Genomic DNA, 18,232 nt, shown 5'->3' with positions numbered 1-18,232 from the left:
TTGCCCTCAAAGCAAGAGAGACAAGGGAAGAAGGAAAAGAAAAGAAATCCTAGCCTATGTCCTACGCTTCTCTGCAGAAAGGACTGCAACTTCAGTGGGTGGGTTTGTGGCTCAAGGATTGGTCTCTTAAAGTCACCTCAAGACCCATCAATGAGAAGTGGTAAAGATCATCTCAAATCGATGGACTGCAGATTACAATAATGAGGTAAATGACCAACAGCAAGAAATCTATGCCTGCTTCCACACTACTAACAACCAATTCATATTTCACCTTGAAATAGAACAGGACTATTAAAATAGGTACCTTACATTTGTGTACCAAGGCATTTTCTACAATATCATAAATATCTATTGCTTCCAGTTGACAAGTCGTTATATTTTGAAATGCATTGTGCTGAGATGCAAGCTAATTCTTTCACAAATGAGACCTACCAAAGCAACATACATGTAAAGCAGAGACTAACAAAAAGTTAAGATTCCTCCTCATTATATAAGTTTGCGGTTCTGATACTACCAGATCAGGTAGACATTTGGCAACACAGAATCATAGAAAATTAGGGTTGGAAGGGACCTCAGAAGGTCATCTAGTCCAATCCCCTACTCAATGCAGAACCATCCCCAACCAGATCATTCGAGCCAGGACTTTGCCCAGCCAGACCTTAAAAACCTCCAAGGACAATGATTCCACCACTTTTCTAAGTAACCTGCTCTAGTGCTTCACCATTCTCCTAGTGAGAAAGTTTTTCCCACTATCCAACTTAAACCTCCCTTGCTGCAACCTGAGACTATTGCACCTTGTTCTATCATCTAGCACCACTGAGAACAGTCTAGCTCCATCCTCTTTGGAACCACAGTTCAGGTAGTTGAAAGCTGCTATCAAATCCCCTCTCAGTCTTCTCTTCTGCAGACTAAATAAACCCAGTTCCCTCAGCCTCTCCTTATAAGTCATGCACACCAGCCCCGTAACCATTTTCATTGCTCTCTGCTGGAATCTCTCCAACTTGTCCACATCCTTTCTACTGTGTGCGTGTGTATGTGTGTGTGGGGGGGGGGGGAGGAGGAGAGCAGGCAAAAATGGACACAGTACTCCAGATGTGGCCTCACCAGTGCAGCATACAGCGAATAAATTACTTCCCTCAATTTGCTACTCCTACCAATTCAGCCCAGTATGCTGTTAACCTTCTTGGCAACAAGAGCACACTGCTGACTCATATCCATTTTACTGTCCACTGTAACCCCCAGGTCCCTTTCTGCAGAGCTGCTACTGAGCCAGTCAGTCCCCAGACTATAGCAGTACATGGGATTCTTTTGTCCTAAGTGCAGAACTTCGCACTTGTCCTTGTTGAACTGTATGAGATTTCTTTTGGCCTAATCCTCCAATTTGTCTAGGTCACCCTGAATCCTAGCCCTACCCTGCAGTGTATCTACTACACCCCCCAGGTTGGTGTCATCTGCAAACTTACTGAGGGTGCAATCCATCCTATCTTCCAGATAGCTAATGAAGATATTGAACAAAACTGGTTCCAAGATCGAGCCCTGGGGCACTCCACTTGATACTGGCTGCCAGCTAGACACTGAGCCATTGATTACTACCCACTGAGCCCAAGACTGCAGGTAACTTTCTATCTACCTTACTGTCTATTCATCCACCCCGTACTTCCTCAGCTTGCTAGCAAGAATGCTGTGGGAGATGGTATTAAAAGCTTTACTGAAGTCAAGGTATATTACAGGGGTCGGCAAACTCTGGCATGCATGCCGAGCATGGCACGCAAGACCATTTTCCTTGGTAGATGTTGGGGCCGGGGAGGCAACAGCTGCTTGCAGCCTCCCAGCAGCAGCCGGCCCCAGCTCTGTGTAGCTGCTGCCCACCAGGAGCCTGGGGTGCTCCCAGCAGGCAGCTCGAATGCTGCAAGCCCTGCTGGGAGCAGCCGGGCTCTGTGGGTATCAGCAGCTACCTAAAGCCGGGGCCGGCTGCAGCTGAGAGGCTACAAATAGCTGCTGCCTCCCCGCCCCCAACAGGTGCAGTGGCAGCACCTGTTACCTTCCCAGAGCACTGCTGTCCATGCTGCTCCTGTGCACTCAGGGAAAGTGTGGCAGAGCAGTGGGGAGCTCAGAGCAGATGGTCTTTAGACTGCATATAGCAGTGCTGTTCAACTACTGGTTCGTGGGGGGTTAGCAGTCCCAGGACTTCTGCCCAGCCACCACTTCTATCACTCCAGCTGTTGTTGCAATAAGTCTTCAGGCTCCTCCCTGCAGCTGCCACTTCCTGCCTTCCTCCCCCTCAGGTCAAGGCAGTACACCAGCAGGGAGCTGAGGGCGTGTCTGAGGCCTGGGTGAGAAGGGAGGAGTGGGGGCACAAAACAAAAAGTCAGGGCCAAACTAAGGGGTGTGGGGCAGGACGTTGCCTCAGGGTACATGGGGATGGGAGCATCTGCACCACCACAGTGAACAGCTCCTGGTGGTGCAACCCCCAGGGGGTTAGAAATTAGACAGCTCTAGTATATTGCACTGGATTTTTAACAAATGTTTCTTTATACTACAGATCCAATCATTTCACTTAATTCAGAATTTCATAGGCAAATCAGGTAATGGTTATATTTTAGCCAGTACTGAAGTAGTCATATCACAGGTGTAAAAATCAGAGTAATTTAAAATTCATAAATACATTTGAAGATACTGGATAAGATGTTCATTTACTTCAACTGGACTTGAATTTTTTTATTCTGAAACCAAGTTATTGCAAGATGACATGGAGATATACACTTTCAGTTAAATAAAACTGAACAGTAGGCAAATTTAAAGCAGTTTCATAGGTACTGCCAAAATTAAAAGGAATAAAAAAAACCCTTCCACTAATTAGCTTGCAACTGGTCCTGCTAACCCAGGAAACTTGTATACAATTAGCATTTAAATAAAGAAAATTAAATTCACTTAGTTATACATATTGCAGCTTTAGTTTTATTGCAGAGTTCTGTACTGATAGTCACATGTAGCATAGATAGCCATCACTACCATAACACGATAAATCAAGAAGCTAAACTGCATTTATTAAATAGCTTTAAAACAATTATTCCGATTAATTTTTACATTGCTTTTATGTTAAAAAATGCATTGCCTGTCATTTTTTACTAAATGATAATTAAGGTTTTTAACTCATAATTTGGTGTCATGCTCCGTATAGATAGAAAATGGAACTCAAAGCACAACATTTTTAGAACTGTTTTTATCAACCGTCACCAGTGATTCTCACCCGGGGTGCCACAAGATCGTTTCATGGGTGCCATGCAATATTAGCACTGTTAGGTTCGCAAACATCTACACACAGTTTGCAGGATAAACTCAGAAGTTTCAAACAAGAAGCCATAGTGTCAAAAACTTGCTTACCTGTTGTGGGGGTTTCCAGGTTCTTTGCAACAGAACAACTGCTCTATTATTTTTCCATAGTTAGAAAAATGAGTGAGTGCCAAGAGATGACACTTTGAAGAATAGTGTCTCGAGTAACAAGACTGAGAACCACCAAATTACACAATTCTTCTGTGTCTGGTTGTATGTTTGGGGTGTGAACGTGCAGCCTAGCTGCATATGTATGACTATGGTAGATGGCTTGTGCCTGTTATTCCATGATTACAAAGCAAGCCTTTGCAGTTGCACCTAACACAGGCAAAAAAGTGAAGAAAGCAATTTTGTCCAGCTAAACTGGCAGCTGGATCAAACTAGAACAAGAGACTTGACAGGAAATGTCATATAAGCCTTAAGCTAAATAGCCCAAACAGAGTATATTACTGTTTTTGCTCAAGAATATTAGTAGCAGTGACTGATGCCATACATCCCAGCTAACTGACATTTTCTAGGGCCATGAAACATCTGATTCTGTTCAGTTCCTAAAAATCTCAGTAAAAATAAATAAAATAAACAAATCTGAGAAGGTTTATTAAATACAAACACTATATAAATGTGGGGTATCAACTAGAGAAGAAAGTCAAAGAACTCAGTAGGTCCCAAAAGACCTGAAGCCAGGCTGTGCACCATCCTCTTTCTCCCTCCTACCTCTTCCCAGGCAGTACAGGGGAGAACCTAGACTGGTGGTCTGCAACAGCACAAACAGATACTGAAATAGATATAAGTAAGAGTCAAGAGGCATCTTTGCTCCTGCCTCTTATCAAGCCAATGTGTCTGTATATCTGTAATCCAGGTAATACCAAACCTTTCTAAATTATTTCTTTATACTTGAAATAATTCTCTAGATTGACTTTTCTCTATTAATATGTATGTTGGTTCTCAGCCATATTACGAGTCAATAAAAATCACACAGCAGATCTGAGTTGCTTATTTTGCCATATTTCAGACTCCTGCACCATTAGTAAATGTCAACATGGGGACTTTTGTTACTAGTCACTTGCAGCCATTATCCTATGCAAACCCTAACTCCTCCCCCACCCCAATATTCAAGCAAGCCAACAATCCTAAATATGTACTTAAAAGCATAAACTACAATCCTTTACTCCAGTGGTTTTCAACTTTTTTTTTAAAAAGTGTGGACCCCTAGAAAATTTTAAATGGAGGTACAGACCCCTTTGCACTGTAAGTACGAGTATTCACAGACCCTTTTGGATTGTAAGTATGGGTATTTCACATAGGTTTTTTTAATTGATCACAGTCATCTTTTGTGGACCCCTCTGATATAGTCTGTGGACCTCCAGGGGTCCACGGCCCACAGGCTTGATACCACTGATACGCTCTTATCCCATCCAAAAAAACCCAAGAACTTTATCAAGTAAGCATTATTGTCAGGGGACTGTATTCTGGGCAGGGGGAAAAGAAATGTTTGTTAACTGTCAGAAGGAAGCAGAAAAATGCACCCAGTTAGATGCAGGAAAATAACCAAACTACCCCATATAAATATTCTTGTGCCAATGAACTGCCACAGTTCAGGAGGAGATTGACACATCAACCAATAGGCAGGCCTTCTGGCACCATCTAGTGGCTTCCTCCTTCTAGGACTTCACCAAATTAGTTTTCAAATATAGTCAAATACAAAGGCTGTTTTTAGACAGGGGGTTTTAGCCAATAAGACACATCAAGCGTCTGTAATATTCCAGGGCAAAACAAACTGAGTAAGTTATTCTGAATTAAGAATATATCTGGTCTGGTGCAAAAAAAGGATCAGTAAGCAGTATTTTCTTTTCTACATCTTCTAGAAGCCAGTTCAGAACCATCTGGAACATTACAGGAATATCCGAACTACAAAAGTATCATGGTTTGGCAGGGATAAGAGAGAAAGGAGATGAGACAGAAAGTGGTTATGGAACACAAGTAGTAAAGAACATTTTTATATGTCCCCCAAACCCCATGCAAGTCACTCGTATATTCCCTACTTTAAGCTTAGCAGGATGTCAAATCCTTAACTTTTTGTCTTCTGAAAGCCACAAAACAAAAGCCAGACATAAGGGAAAACATGCATGCCTATTGTCCTTTGTCCGAATTAGGGACCAAGTTCCTGGTTCTACTAATTTGAGTAAACTGATGACTGTTCAGTGGAGAATCTATACTTATTTACATTGCAATATCCAGAACCCTAATTTTAGCTCACCTGGGATTTAAGACCAATAATAGCATCTGATGTCCGATTTCAATTTTAAATTCACTGGTTAATACAGCTGGAATTCAAATTCAGGCATCATCTATCCTTCATTATCTTTTAGGATTTGTTCTAGGCAGTTCTTCCCGCTTTTACTTTCGTTTAATTCTGAAAAACCACAATATAATGTGTAATCACAACAGCAACATCAATTTGACTACATTGCCCTAACTCTTCCCTCATTTCTTAAATTTATCTTGGCAACTCTGAAACATCTTTGTGGCAATGAACTGAACACCTTGTAGCATTCTTACAGCACGTGCCAATTGCCACATACCTGAATTCAGTTACAGCTACTTCTGGTTAAAAAAAAAAAAAATGAAAAAAGTTGCAGTACACTCCACTTGAATGCTTTTATCCAACGTCCTTAATGGCATAAGCAGATGTCCAGTTTTTGCCTATTGCTTGCAGTGCAACAAACCAGGGGTGATCCGCATATGTTAGGCACAAACTGCTTAAGTGCAAAGGAATTTTTTGGCCCCAATGTTTATTTTGTAATGATCCTGTACTCTGTAGTTAGGTAGTTAAAAATGAACAGGAACTGTCAATTTCAAGGCTATTATTAGGCCCCTGGCAGACATTAGAACTGTGTGAGAACTATAACATGCCAGCTGGCCCTACGTTAAAAATTACCTTGGGATACTTCCACATCAAAAGAAGTCGTTGTTTTAAAGAACTACTTCTGTGGCTGATCCACCATTTTTATCCAGGAATAAACCCATTTAACAACGCGCACAGTACTTGATACAACTTGCATAATCACATCAGTAACATTAGTCTGACTACAGTTTGCAACCATCTGCTAGGGCCTGTAAGGAATAAGGTGCTCTGAGAAACAAGATAAGGAGCCTTCAGTGACATGCAAAAACCTTAGAATATGGTCTTTTTGTTTACTCAAAGTATATAACTTATCTGAATGTGAAGTGCACAGCCTTTTTTTAGTCCAAGCATACATTGTAGTTCAAAGGCCTTGCAACTTCAAATGGAGTTTTATAAAATGACATTGTGCAAAGGAAAATTCTGGTATGACAATGCATGCTGCATTTTAAAAGTTTACAAGTCTACACTTTCTGGAAAACTGAATCACATACTAAAAAGTCTAAATATTAGGACAAACTATTCTTCATTACCACTAGGCATACGCTTGTGAGGGAGAGAGAATGCACATCCTTGAGCAATCAGTTGACACAGAGCAGCATCAAAACTTACATACCATCTCTTATCTAGAGTCATTATTTATGCAGCAAAGATTTTGTTTGAAGAAAAGTTATATAAACACCCTGCATTTGAATTATGCCTCTTCATTCAGACCAACTATTAAAATTAACAGTAAGAGCTTGATTACAAAAATAGGCTCATACACTATGAATAAATTAACACTGTGAAATGGAATGCATTGATATGCTTGCTTGCTTGAAATTTCAAGCTCCAAGCACTCTTGAAGGATGCTTTATGACAGCTAAAACTAAAGTACATATGAATATGGTGACGGTGTATTCTCAAAAAACTGGGGAACCATGATATTACATTCCTCACAAATCTTCAATGCCTCATCTGCATCTCCCTCCCTCCAATAATTTTCCAAGGTATCTATCTAGAACCTCCATCTACCTTTCCAAGAGCTGTGATTTTAACATTTAACACAATACAGCTTGAGTGGTTTCTTTCTACACAATACAGCCAGCAAGATTTTTTTCCCCCTATGCTGATGCATTAGATCAATTTGTCATTCAAAGATTTTATTACAACAGTAAGTACCATATTAAAATTTTTTTTCTTTATAAGCCTATGGTTATCTGGAGTTAAGTGGTTGGAGAAACTCTACTCTTGAAATTCAATTCAGTCATCTTGGAGGATGGAAGACAGTAGGAGCTGTGAAGTACATCTTTGCTGTATTCATGGAACAGCTAAAGCCAAGGCTTTTCCAGCAAAACCACCACCCCTCCTCCTTCCCCCTACTACAATGATTACATTGCAGACTGCCTGCCCTAGAAGACTGTTCTAATTTGCAAAAAAGACTAGTTTAAAAACTAATTTTAGAACCAGGAATATGACCATTTCACTAGAGATTACCTTACTAAGCAGACTGAATTGGAGCAGAAACAGCTCAATCTCTAAGAAAATCAGCATTTAGTAAACCTAGCAGCATGAACTTTTTATCTGAAACAACATTAAGAATAGTATTTATCTTGTCCTTCAACAAACTGAATCCCCAGGTAAAATAACCCATAAATTTGAGACTACTCAAATATTCTACAGCCCAGGAGCAATCAAAGATTTAAATGTTTAGTGTTAAATCATCTAAGTTACAGTATACACAAACTGTGCTATGCATATAATTAGGTTTTGAAGACTTCCAAGATTTTCTAGGAACTGGAATAACAGCTAAATTTTGCAAATTCCTGCATCTCTGATCAGATTTTTAAATCCAGGGAAGTAAGTACCTATGTAAGCAGTCTGACTTTCAGATACCAAACTGTCAAAAATCCCACAAGGGTAATGCTCCCTGCTTAATTTGAAGCTGAGGGATAAACCCTTTTTTTTTTTTTTTTTTTTTTTGCATATAACAGGTCCCCAAATATAAGCATGCACCTTATTTTTGAAAAGCCACAAAAGGGGGGGGGGGGAATCTTGAATACAGGTAAGTGCTAGAGGTCTGGGATCCCTGGGGTTGAGGACCACACCCTGGGGCCAGTATGATCCCTAGTGCTGGGGGTGCATTGTACAGTCTGATTGGACACGCAGGCTTTGGGGCTGTGTGCCAGGTCTGACCCTGCACGCTGGCTCTGGGGCTATGTGTGGTCTTGGACATGGACCATTCACTAGCTCTGGAGCCATATGTTGGGTCAGACCTCGTACACCAAGTCTGGCGGCAGACCAGCCCCAGGCAGGATCCCGTTCCACCATGACTGGGGAGGCTCCCCATGGGTCTGGTAATTTGACGATCCAGGGGGCAGGGAGCTGCGAAGGAAGGGGAGGGAGGGTTGCAGCATTAATCCCTGCGACTCCTAAAGCAATGGCAGTTAATGCTGCTACCACTCTGCCCCTTCCCCCAAATCTCTAGACCCATGAGGAGTCCTTCTCCTCAGATATAATGTGCACCCCAATTTTCCCCAGCTGGTTTTTAGGGAAACAGTGCAGGTTATATTACAAGAAAATACAGAAACTTACACCAATGTACTTGTATGCAGCTGGTTAGCCTAGAAGCATAGACAGAATTTACCAGGGCATCCAACATATCCATGGATTGCAGCTTTTACAAAAGGTATCCTTTATCTGCAGTCCAAGATCTTTTTTAGGGGTAATACTGCCTTTACTAGATCCTGAAAATTTCATGCAGTGAACTGCAGATAAAACCTCAGAGGGCAGCTTGTTAGGAAGCATCATTAGCCAGCTTTTAGTTTTTGAATTTTTCCTAGAGTAGCCCAACAACCATCTACACAGAAAATTAGAGTGCAGTTTTAGTGAAATTATAACTGTGTTAACTTTAATCTATGTTGCATAGACAACAAAAGTAACAAAGATGTAGCAGGTTTTCAACCTTTTTTGGTCAGGGTATAGGGCAGGGGTGGGCAAAATGCAGCCCACCAGGCCATTTTATACAGCCTGCAGGGCCCCTAAAAAATTTAGAAAATTAATACTTATCTGCCCTGGGCTGCCTGTCATGTGGCCTTCAATGGCTTGCCAAAACTCAATAAGCAGCCCTCTGCCCAAAACAATTGCCCGCCCTGGTATGGGAGTCCCCTGGCAGCCAGTCAACAAGCTGGGAGATGAGGGGTCATCACCTGCGCAGTGTGGGGCAGCAGAAATGGAAGTGCCAGCAGCGAACTCGGCAGTGCCGCTAGCTTCTCCGCATTGCTGCTGCGTACCCCCTAAGGCCTTCCAGAGGTACGTGTACCCCCAGCTGAAAACCCCTGCCCTAAAATATATACTCTGGATCCTAGGCCATAATAAAATCTGTTCACCACACCTTCACACCTATTGTTACTAAGAAGGGTAAACCCCACCCTCCCTCAAAAACAATTATTTTTAAAAATATATACATTTTTAAAAATCAGATTTTATTCAAATTAATTTTTTGTATTATTTAATTGTATTTTTATATTTGTGTTAAGATTTAAAACAAACCCATATAAGGATAGTTTTAACTTAAGGTATGTTAAAGCTCAAATATATCAACATGCAATAGGAATTATAACTTCTAATTATATACTATTTGAGACAATATATTCATGCAACTTTTTTAGAAAAGTTTTATACATAGGTCACAACAGGCCATGAACTATATTAGGGGCACAATCTTATGGAGTTCCCAGCAGCTTCTCTATAGATGAGTAAAGATTAAAGAAAAACACTCTACCCAACAAGACTCAGTGCTCAATCTAGAACAGTGTTTCTCAACCTGTGGGTCACAACCCAGAAGTGGGTCTCAGGATAATATGAAAGGATAGCAAAAAAACTTTAAATATAGATTCTTCTTTAAAAGAGAAAAAGGTGGGAAAGTGGCTTTTCCCTTGCAGGCTGCAAGAGTTCCAGGCTGCGAGAGACTGCTTGGGACCCCACCATGCCCCACACAAACCATGCACACCATGGGGCTGGGGCCTGGGGACACGGGCCAGATGTGAGGGGCACTGGCTATCGGTGAGTACAAAAAAAAAAGTTGAGAAGATCCCATTAGGCATCTCTGTGATGCTAAGTTTCAGCTCTCAAACTGTGGGTTTGCACCTTCAGCAATAACATCCTTGTTAACCGTATATGCAGAGAGAAAACCAGGGATCTGGGTTTTCTGTTTCCTACAGAAAAATGAAGTAAACCATGGATTTTATCTTCATGGGAGGCAAACGCACATTTCTCATTTCACGGAAGAAACCAATGACTTGTGCAGTATTGCAAAGAGCCCTCTGTAGCCTGGCAGAGTTCCAGCCTGCAGGGGCCTGGGAGGGAGCCAGAGAAGGGCGGTCAGGCAGGGGGCACCATGTGCATGTACATGGCTACCAGGCAGCTTAGAGAACAGTTCCTACAGGCAAACTGGGGCTGGGGGGAGAAGGCAGGAGGGGACTGAGGCCCTCATTGAGTTGAGCAGGGTTGGGGCCTGGGGCAGCCAGGCAGTGCCTAGAGCCCAGGACTGCAATGTGCAGCTGCAGGGTCCTGTTGGTGAGCAGGACAGGGCTGTGGGCAGTTTGTCTGCAGGACAGGGCAAAGCTCCCCGCTTCTGCGTAGACTCCTGGGAGGGGGTGAGGGGGGGAGAGGGACCCCCACTACCAGAACTGTGTGCAGGGTGGGGCCAGGCTGCTCCCCACTGTTGTACGCACTCCCCAGGGGCAAGGGGGACCCATGTCTCCTAGATCTGCATGCAGGGCAAGTGCTACCCACTGCAGGCTCATGCTCCCCGGCCTGCTGCTCCACAGCCTGGTGCATGTGACCCAGTGCTGCAAAAAACAGTGGAGCCATGCAGGAAGCTGCCTGCCACTGCGAGCTCTGCGCTCCCACATCCCCTGTGCACAACCCTGTGCTGCTGCCCCTGCTGCAGCTGTGCAGGCAGGAAACACCTTGTCAGGACAGCATGGCGCGCACAGTGGCAGGTACCTTCCTGCATGGCTCTGCTGTTCTTTGTAGTGCTGGGTCACACGCCAGGCTGTGGAGGTGCTGGGGAAGGGCAGCAGGGCAGGAACCAGCAATGGGTAGCCCCCACCCTGTGCAAAGATCTAGGGGCACAGGTCCCCCTGGTCCCTGGAAGTGCACACCACGGCAGGGAGCAGCGGCCACGCCCAAGCCCGCAGCAGGCAGGCAGCAGGGGGAGCCCGGTTCCACTCCACTGCAGAAGCTGCCACATCCTGCTAGGGGCAGGGGGCTGTGGAGCTGGGTTGGCGGCCCCATAGCCCTGGCAACCAGAAGCACTGCCTCCCTCCCCCCTCCCGGCAGGGCTGGGGGAGCAGGACTCGTGGGGACAAGAGGTACCAGCAGGGCCTTTCATTTTAATAATGGATTTTGGGGGTTTTAATCAGAGAAAACCAAGATCCCTGGAGATAACAGGCTTGATTACCTACCATCAGCCCTCCTGTTTTTCTGCAAGTTTGTATACCCAGAGTCAAGCCCTTCCTTCTTTTCAAAAGTGCAACATTTCAAAAAGTTAAATGAACAGAGGATTGTTAGGGGTGGAATGGAATAGATCTGGGCAAGGAGGAGGAGTCTGGCAATAAATGCAAGGGGGGAGGAGCAGTAGAAACAAAAGAGAAATCTTTTGAATAGACTATTTCAGAATCTTGAGGGATAAGTTTGTGAGCCTCTCCAATGATTTGAGGTCTAGTGTAGGTCAATGAGTTGAGATCTAGTGAGGGTATGGTATAGTAGAAAGGAAAACCTATCACCGCAACAGGCTTGCCAGGCCATAAAAGAGACCCTGTTTGGGAAAATTTTGATGAAATTCTACCTATGGGGAATACAGGCATGCATGTAAAATACAAACAGTGCAACAAAGATAAATATAAGGCCTGGCTGCCCAAATGAAATAGCATGAGAAGTTCTCTTTCTCAGGAGGAAATTGCTTTGAAGATGAATGGAACATGTCTGAACATGCAAGATCTCCAAGTTAGTAAACTTTCTTATTTCATACTTTTTTCTTAAGGGCTGCCTGCCTTCCCTACCCGTATCTTTTGGACAAGGAGGATAGGCAGTCCTTAAGAAAGAAGTATGAAATAAGGAAGTTTAACCTAGAGATCCTGCATATTTAGACATGTTTTGGACTTCTGGACTACTTGAATTCTCATAAAAATATTTGAGCAAAAAAATACAGATGTTACTTTATGGAATTATCCTATCAATATTTTTAATGTAGTTGTGATCTAATAAAACAGCTGAAATAGGCTGCTTCTTATACAGTTTCACTCCTAAAGTCATATTGCTCTTAGTACTAAGTAACTGCATTGACTTTTTTTGTTCAGGAGGATCATACAGGATTCTGACTATCTATCTTCAACATTATCATCACGGTCTACAGAGTAAGAGTTATCTGCTAATGATACCAGTGTTCCAGTCCAATCTCCATCATCCAGAAACAACCATAAATAAGAGCCAGCAAATTACAGCAAGAAGTTACTGATGAAAAATGTGCTTGGTCTGTTTATGCAACAAACTCTCCTTTCCGTACAGTTGAGAACTAACACGTCCTTGACATGGTTCAGTCATTATGACCAGGATACAGACCACACACCAGAGCACCTATAGTAGGCAAACTGCTAGATAATGTATATGAGAAAAGAAATTGAACTGTGCGCAAGAAGTCTAAAGGGGAAAATTGTTAACCCGAGTCTTGATGGATGGAGCAATGTCCACAATGATCCAGTAATTTGTGCTTGTGACAACTGAAGGGACTCTCTACCTTACAGAAATAATTGAAATGTCAAGAAATGTACACACAGCGGAATACTTACATAGGAGAAGCAGCAGTAAAAGCAATAGCTGTAAAAAAAATTCAAATGTCTAGTATGCAGCTTTGTCAGACAATGCTGCAAATGTATTAAAGATGAGCAGAAATTTAAAGAAAATGAAGGAAGCCCCAAGCTAACAACATACAACTACAGTGCTCATTTGATGCACCTCCTAGCCAAAGACTTCAGTGCTCCAGAAATAAAGGCTAATGTCACCACCATTACAAAATACTTCCATAACAACCACTTTACAGCAGCTGCTCTTAAAAAAGCAGGAGGAATCAAACTAAGTCTCCCACCAGACGTGCAATGGAACTCAGTAGTGGACTGTTTTGAACAATATATTGAGAACTGACTTAATCTGAGACAATTTGCAACCAAAATCATGACGAACTAGATGGAACTGTCATAGCCAAAGGTCTCAACATTGGGGTAAAAAGAAATGTAGAACATATGCTGACTATCCTAAAGTCTATTTCCGTAGCCTTGAACAAAGTGCAAGAAAATTGCCTTTTTTATTGCTGATGCTGCTGAAATGTGGAAGGAACTGAGTGAGACCTTGAAAAAGAGAAATATGCAGTAACAGAGTTAAACTACAGGCATTAAAAAAACAAATGGATCAAGCACCATCTCCAGCTCATTTTCTTGCCAGCATTCTCAATAGTCAGTACTACAATCAATCCTTAACTGCCGAGAGGAGGACATGGGCATCCAGCAATCATCCCTTGATAATACCAACTATAATAAGTTACAGGGCCAAGGATGAAACCACTCCAGAAATATGTTTGCTGATGAGGTTTTAAAGAAAGTCATACCACTGAACTGATGGAAGTCACTTAGGGCACTTTTTACACATGCAAGTGCTGCAGTAGTGCAGTCGTTTGAAAAGCATCTGGCGCTGAGTCGCTTGCCGTTGTGTAAGTGGCAAAATGCATGCCAGCACTGAGAAAATGGCAGCGGCGCACTTTTGAAATAAAACACAGAAGATGTTTTAGTTCAAAAGAGCACTGCTGCCATTTTCTGCACGTTGATGCACATTTTGCTACTTATACAACTGCACGTGACACAGCGCAGTTAGCATTAGCTTGCGTGCACAACAGACTTGATTTATCAAGTCTGCTCCAAAGTGGTGGATCTCTGGAGTGTCACAGGACAAAAAGGTATGTGTATAAATGCCCTTAAGCACCTGGATCCACCAGAGACTACTGAAGTGATAATTCATCTTTCAACAGCAGTAGCTTTTTCTACAGGTATAGAAAGAATTATTTTCTTCCTTTGGACTAATTCATTCTAAATTGAGGAGAGAAAAATCGCTTGGCGAACTGAAAAAGCAGGAAAACGTGTCTTCCTTTTCCAGTCTATGACTGAACAGGAAGAGGAAGGTAAAGATTGAGTTTGCTGCATAACCCAGTATCTTAGGTTTCTCATGTTGACCTGGCTGAAATAATCTATTTAATTTTTATTAAAAACACATTTCACATTTATGACTAAAATAGAGAAAAATTCAAAGATACAAGCATTTTGCTAAAATAATTATACAGGTTTGTTGTTAAAGAAAAATATCCAAAATACATAAGCTTATTGTTTTAGTTAAATAAAAAAATGCAAATGTCTGTTGTTTTTGGTGATGGTCGTTTTTGTCCTCCCAATAGTGTGGCAAAAATATCCCCAAATATCCATGATTCATAGTGAACTGGAGATAGTTCACCTCTCAATGACTTCAGAAGTACCTGCTTCAATTAGCTTTGGTAAATAAAAGAACGAAAACATAATTAAATTTTCTGATGTAGCTGCAAAATGAATCTGAAAAAAATATTAATCACTGCTTTAAAATGTATAGTGTATACCTTCTAAAAGTGAAATCTACATCTATTGCCAAGTCATGAATATGTATTAAGGTTATATCAAACAACAAGAATAGACTTTTTGTAGAAAAATCATGATTAAATCGAGGCTTCCTGACCACTGATTTAAATTGTGATTTAAACCAAATTCACCCCATTTTTACCAACTAGATCAGGGCTGTCCAACTGGTGGCCTGTGCGGGGTTATATGCTGCAGTCCAGTTCCCCTCGGCCCTCTGACTGCAATGGAAGACAGAATTTCCAGGCTCTTCCTTTAGCTTCTGCTGCCTGTCCCCCTTTGACTGGAGGGCTGCTTAACAAGCTTTGGGGAGCTGTCAAGGGCCACAAGAGTAGCCCTGTCCCCTGACCACCATCTTGAGACTAGAAGTCCCGCCCCCTAACCCCTGACCTTTGCCACCAGAAGTCCCTCCCCTTGCCTTGGAAGTATTCCTTTTGGGAAGGGGAGTTACCACCTTGGAAACAACCCCCCCCCCAACCCAAGTTATACATTAAAAATAAAACATCCACAATAACATATTTTCATTTCATCTTAAAAAGATAATTTTGTCTTGATTTGTGCGTTTGCGTCATGTATATGACAACATAATAGCTCTAAATGAAGACTTACTCTTTTATATTGCGGGGATATAGGGTGGGGAGTATGGGTATGTGTGTGGATGTCTATGAGGGGTATGGGGGAGCGGGTGAATGTGTGGAGAGCAATGAGCAGGTCTCCCCCCAGAGGCTTGTGGGTGTGGATGACTGCAGCATGTGATTGCATGTAGGGGAGGATGTGGTTGTGGGGTTTGCAGGGAAGGATTTGCAGGTATGGTGGGGTGTGGCTGCTCACTCCAGGGAGCCGGTCAGCACCCGCCCCTGCCCTGCAACAGCCTGGAGTCCACACGCCCAATGGCACAACCCACCCCCAGCTTCTGGGCTTCCCCTGAACGGTCCTTCTCCCAAACTACTTTCAACCCTCACTTCTCTACTATTTGCATTTCTATGAACTTCCTTCATTCCTCTGACATATTTAGTACTGGATACTAGTTACAGGGGTTAGTTGCTCTGGGATGTAATTCCTAGTCTCTATCTCAGGCTGTGGCTTTAAAAAAAAGACTCTCTCTAGAAACCTGCTCAAGTACCTTTCCCTAGAAAACTGCTCAAGGTAGGAATTACATAGAGATGTATATGCAGGGTGGAACCTACAGGGTAGGGCTGGCTGTAAGAGTTCAGCACAGAGGAAAGATCAACAGCTAATGAGCTAATTCATATTACATGGAGCACAGGACTGACAGCCATTCTGTTTTAATAAGTGTCCATTGTGCAATGGCTTTGTTCTCCCTTCACCCCACCATTGAACCGTTGCTTGTTTACTGTTACAAGCAAAACCACCCACCCACCACTGGGCACTCCCCCCAGAACCTGGCTATGTCCCCCGCCCCAAATTAGCCTAAGGCCCCCACCCAGGTTCCTAACAGAGAAGTAATACTGAGACGCAGGCTGTTTTTCTACCCTAAAGGACTACAGTCTTTGGACACAATAGGCCTTTGGGCAGTAGAGGCCTGGTTGCATTCCAGAGCAACCCCACTGCCCTGCATGGGTTGGAGGTAGGGAGGCATGAGGAACAGCGAAGTCTGGGATGACTGGAAGACCGACCAGACACCAGGTGTGGAATGCTCCGTGTCCACATAGAACATCAAATTCGTTCAAGATTGATCAGCTCAAAACAGTAGTTGATTTTTCCCTGTGTGCTTTTGATATGTTTCAGAAGATTTAAACCAGTTTAGAATGGCATGCAAGTCTAGAGTCTTAGGGTCTGCAGTGTATTTAGAATGTTCTAAGCATGATGTCTATCCACACCCTTAGAAAGTAAAGTCTTTGAAACTGGAATGGCCCAATATTAAGTTCTGATGGTGCTTCACCTTTAAACCACCATCACATTATTTCCATCTGACTTGCCAGAAAAAAAACTTCAGAACTTGATCCCTCCACTACCGAATCCAGGAATATTTTACATGCTCCCTAAATTCCAGAAACAAAGGAACCCCAGCAGACCCATCATACACAACCATGGACACCTAGCTGAAGAAATATCAGGTTTTATCCTAAACTCTACTGTCACCCAAAGACCGAGTTTTATCCAAGACACAAAAGACTCTCTCAAAAAACTTTAGACCACCTTCCCAAGAAAACCCTGCTAGCTACCACGGACATCACCAGCTTATATACCAACATCCCACACAAGGATGGCTTCCAAGCCTGTCTTATATATCTACAAGACCAAGATTACAACTCACAATACAGACCTAAAGATATTACTTAACTTATACACTTCATTCTCATACACAACTTCAGTTTTAGTTTCAACAACCAACACTTTCTCCAGACCATGGGCACAGCTATGGGCACCAAAATGGCCCTGCAATACGCCAACCTTGTTATGGCCCACCTGGAAGAAGAATTCTTTAGGAACTGCACCATCAAACCCTTACTATACCTGAGATATATAGATGATAACATCATCTTTTGGACCAAAAACCTGCAGTCTCTGATTGATTTCCATCAGAAATTCAACAATCATCACCACCCCACCTTCAGACTCTCTCTTGAATATTCCAGCACCAACATTTACTTTTTAGACATCATGATCAATATCCAAAATGGTAAAATACAAACCACCATACACAAAAAATCCATGGACCAATATACATATCTGCACAGAAGCAGCAATCACCCTAAACACACCAAGAAAGTTGTAATATACAGCCAAGCTCTCCAATACCACTGACTGTGCATTGAGAACACCCACAATCATCACCTCACAAATCTCAGAAGGGCTTTCACTCAACAAGGCCACTCCTCCAGAGAGACAGATTACACTTTTGAAAGAGCCACCTGGATACCACGTGAAGAACTGCTGCAGTACAAAAAGAAATCCCCACTAATCACACACCATTAGTTATGACATACCATCCCTCCCTGGAACCTATATGGAAAATCCTCAAACAAGTATAACCCACACTAGAAGACCCAATTCTTAAAGAGATCTTTCCAGAACCCACACATTCTAGCCTTTAAACAAGCACCAAACCTTGCCAGCCTCACCACCAGAAGCAACCTTCCTATGGCCCAAACCACACCAAATGGATTCAGACCATTCCAAGGCAAGAAGTGTAAAACCAGCCAATGCATCTCCACTAGTCCAGCATTGCCAACCTCCCCCAGGCCAAAAATCATGAGACAAATTCTTAAAACAAATATCAAGAGTTGGCAAGTAAATTGTGAGATTCTATTTTTGGACTCTGTGTGTATGTGGGGGGGGG

At 42.7% G+C, this 18,232-nt stretch overlaps 1 protein-coding gene across 4 annotated transcripts in view; it reads right to left on the bottom strand.

The window, feature by feature from the left end:
- SPIN1 (spindlin 1) overlaps positions 1 to 18,232 on the bottom strand; it is an 87,295-nt gene that overhangs the window by 42,291 nt on the left and 26,772 nt on the right. For 2 of the 4 annotated variants that reach the window (XM_019554957.1, XM_019554958.1), the window contains exon 2: positions 5,591 to 5,746. The exons of the other annotated variants lie outside the window; for them this stretch is intronic. The gene's annotated coding sequence lies outside the window, so the exon portion shown is untranslated. The remainder of the gene's footprint in view (positions 1 to 5,590; positions 5,747 to 18,232) is intronic. 4 annotated transcript variants of the gene reach the window in all.

This window comes from Crocodylus porosus, unplaced genomic scaffold (genome assembly GCF_001723895.1).
Source record: "Crocodylus porosus isolate Cpor-Errol unplaced genomic scaffold, CroPor_comp1, whole genome shotgun sequence".
Taxonomy (NCBI): Eukaryota; Metazoa; Chordata; order Crocodylia; family Crocodylidae; genus Crocodylus; species Crocodylus porosus.
The sequence above is the reverse complement of the archived record's forward strand: the minus strand, read 5'-3'. Positions and strand labels throughout refer to the sequence as shown.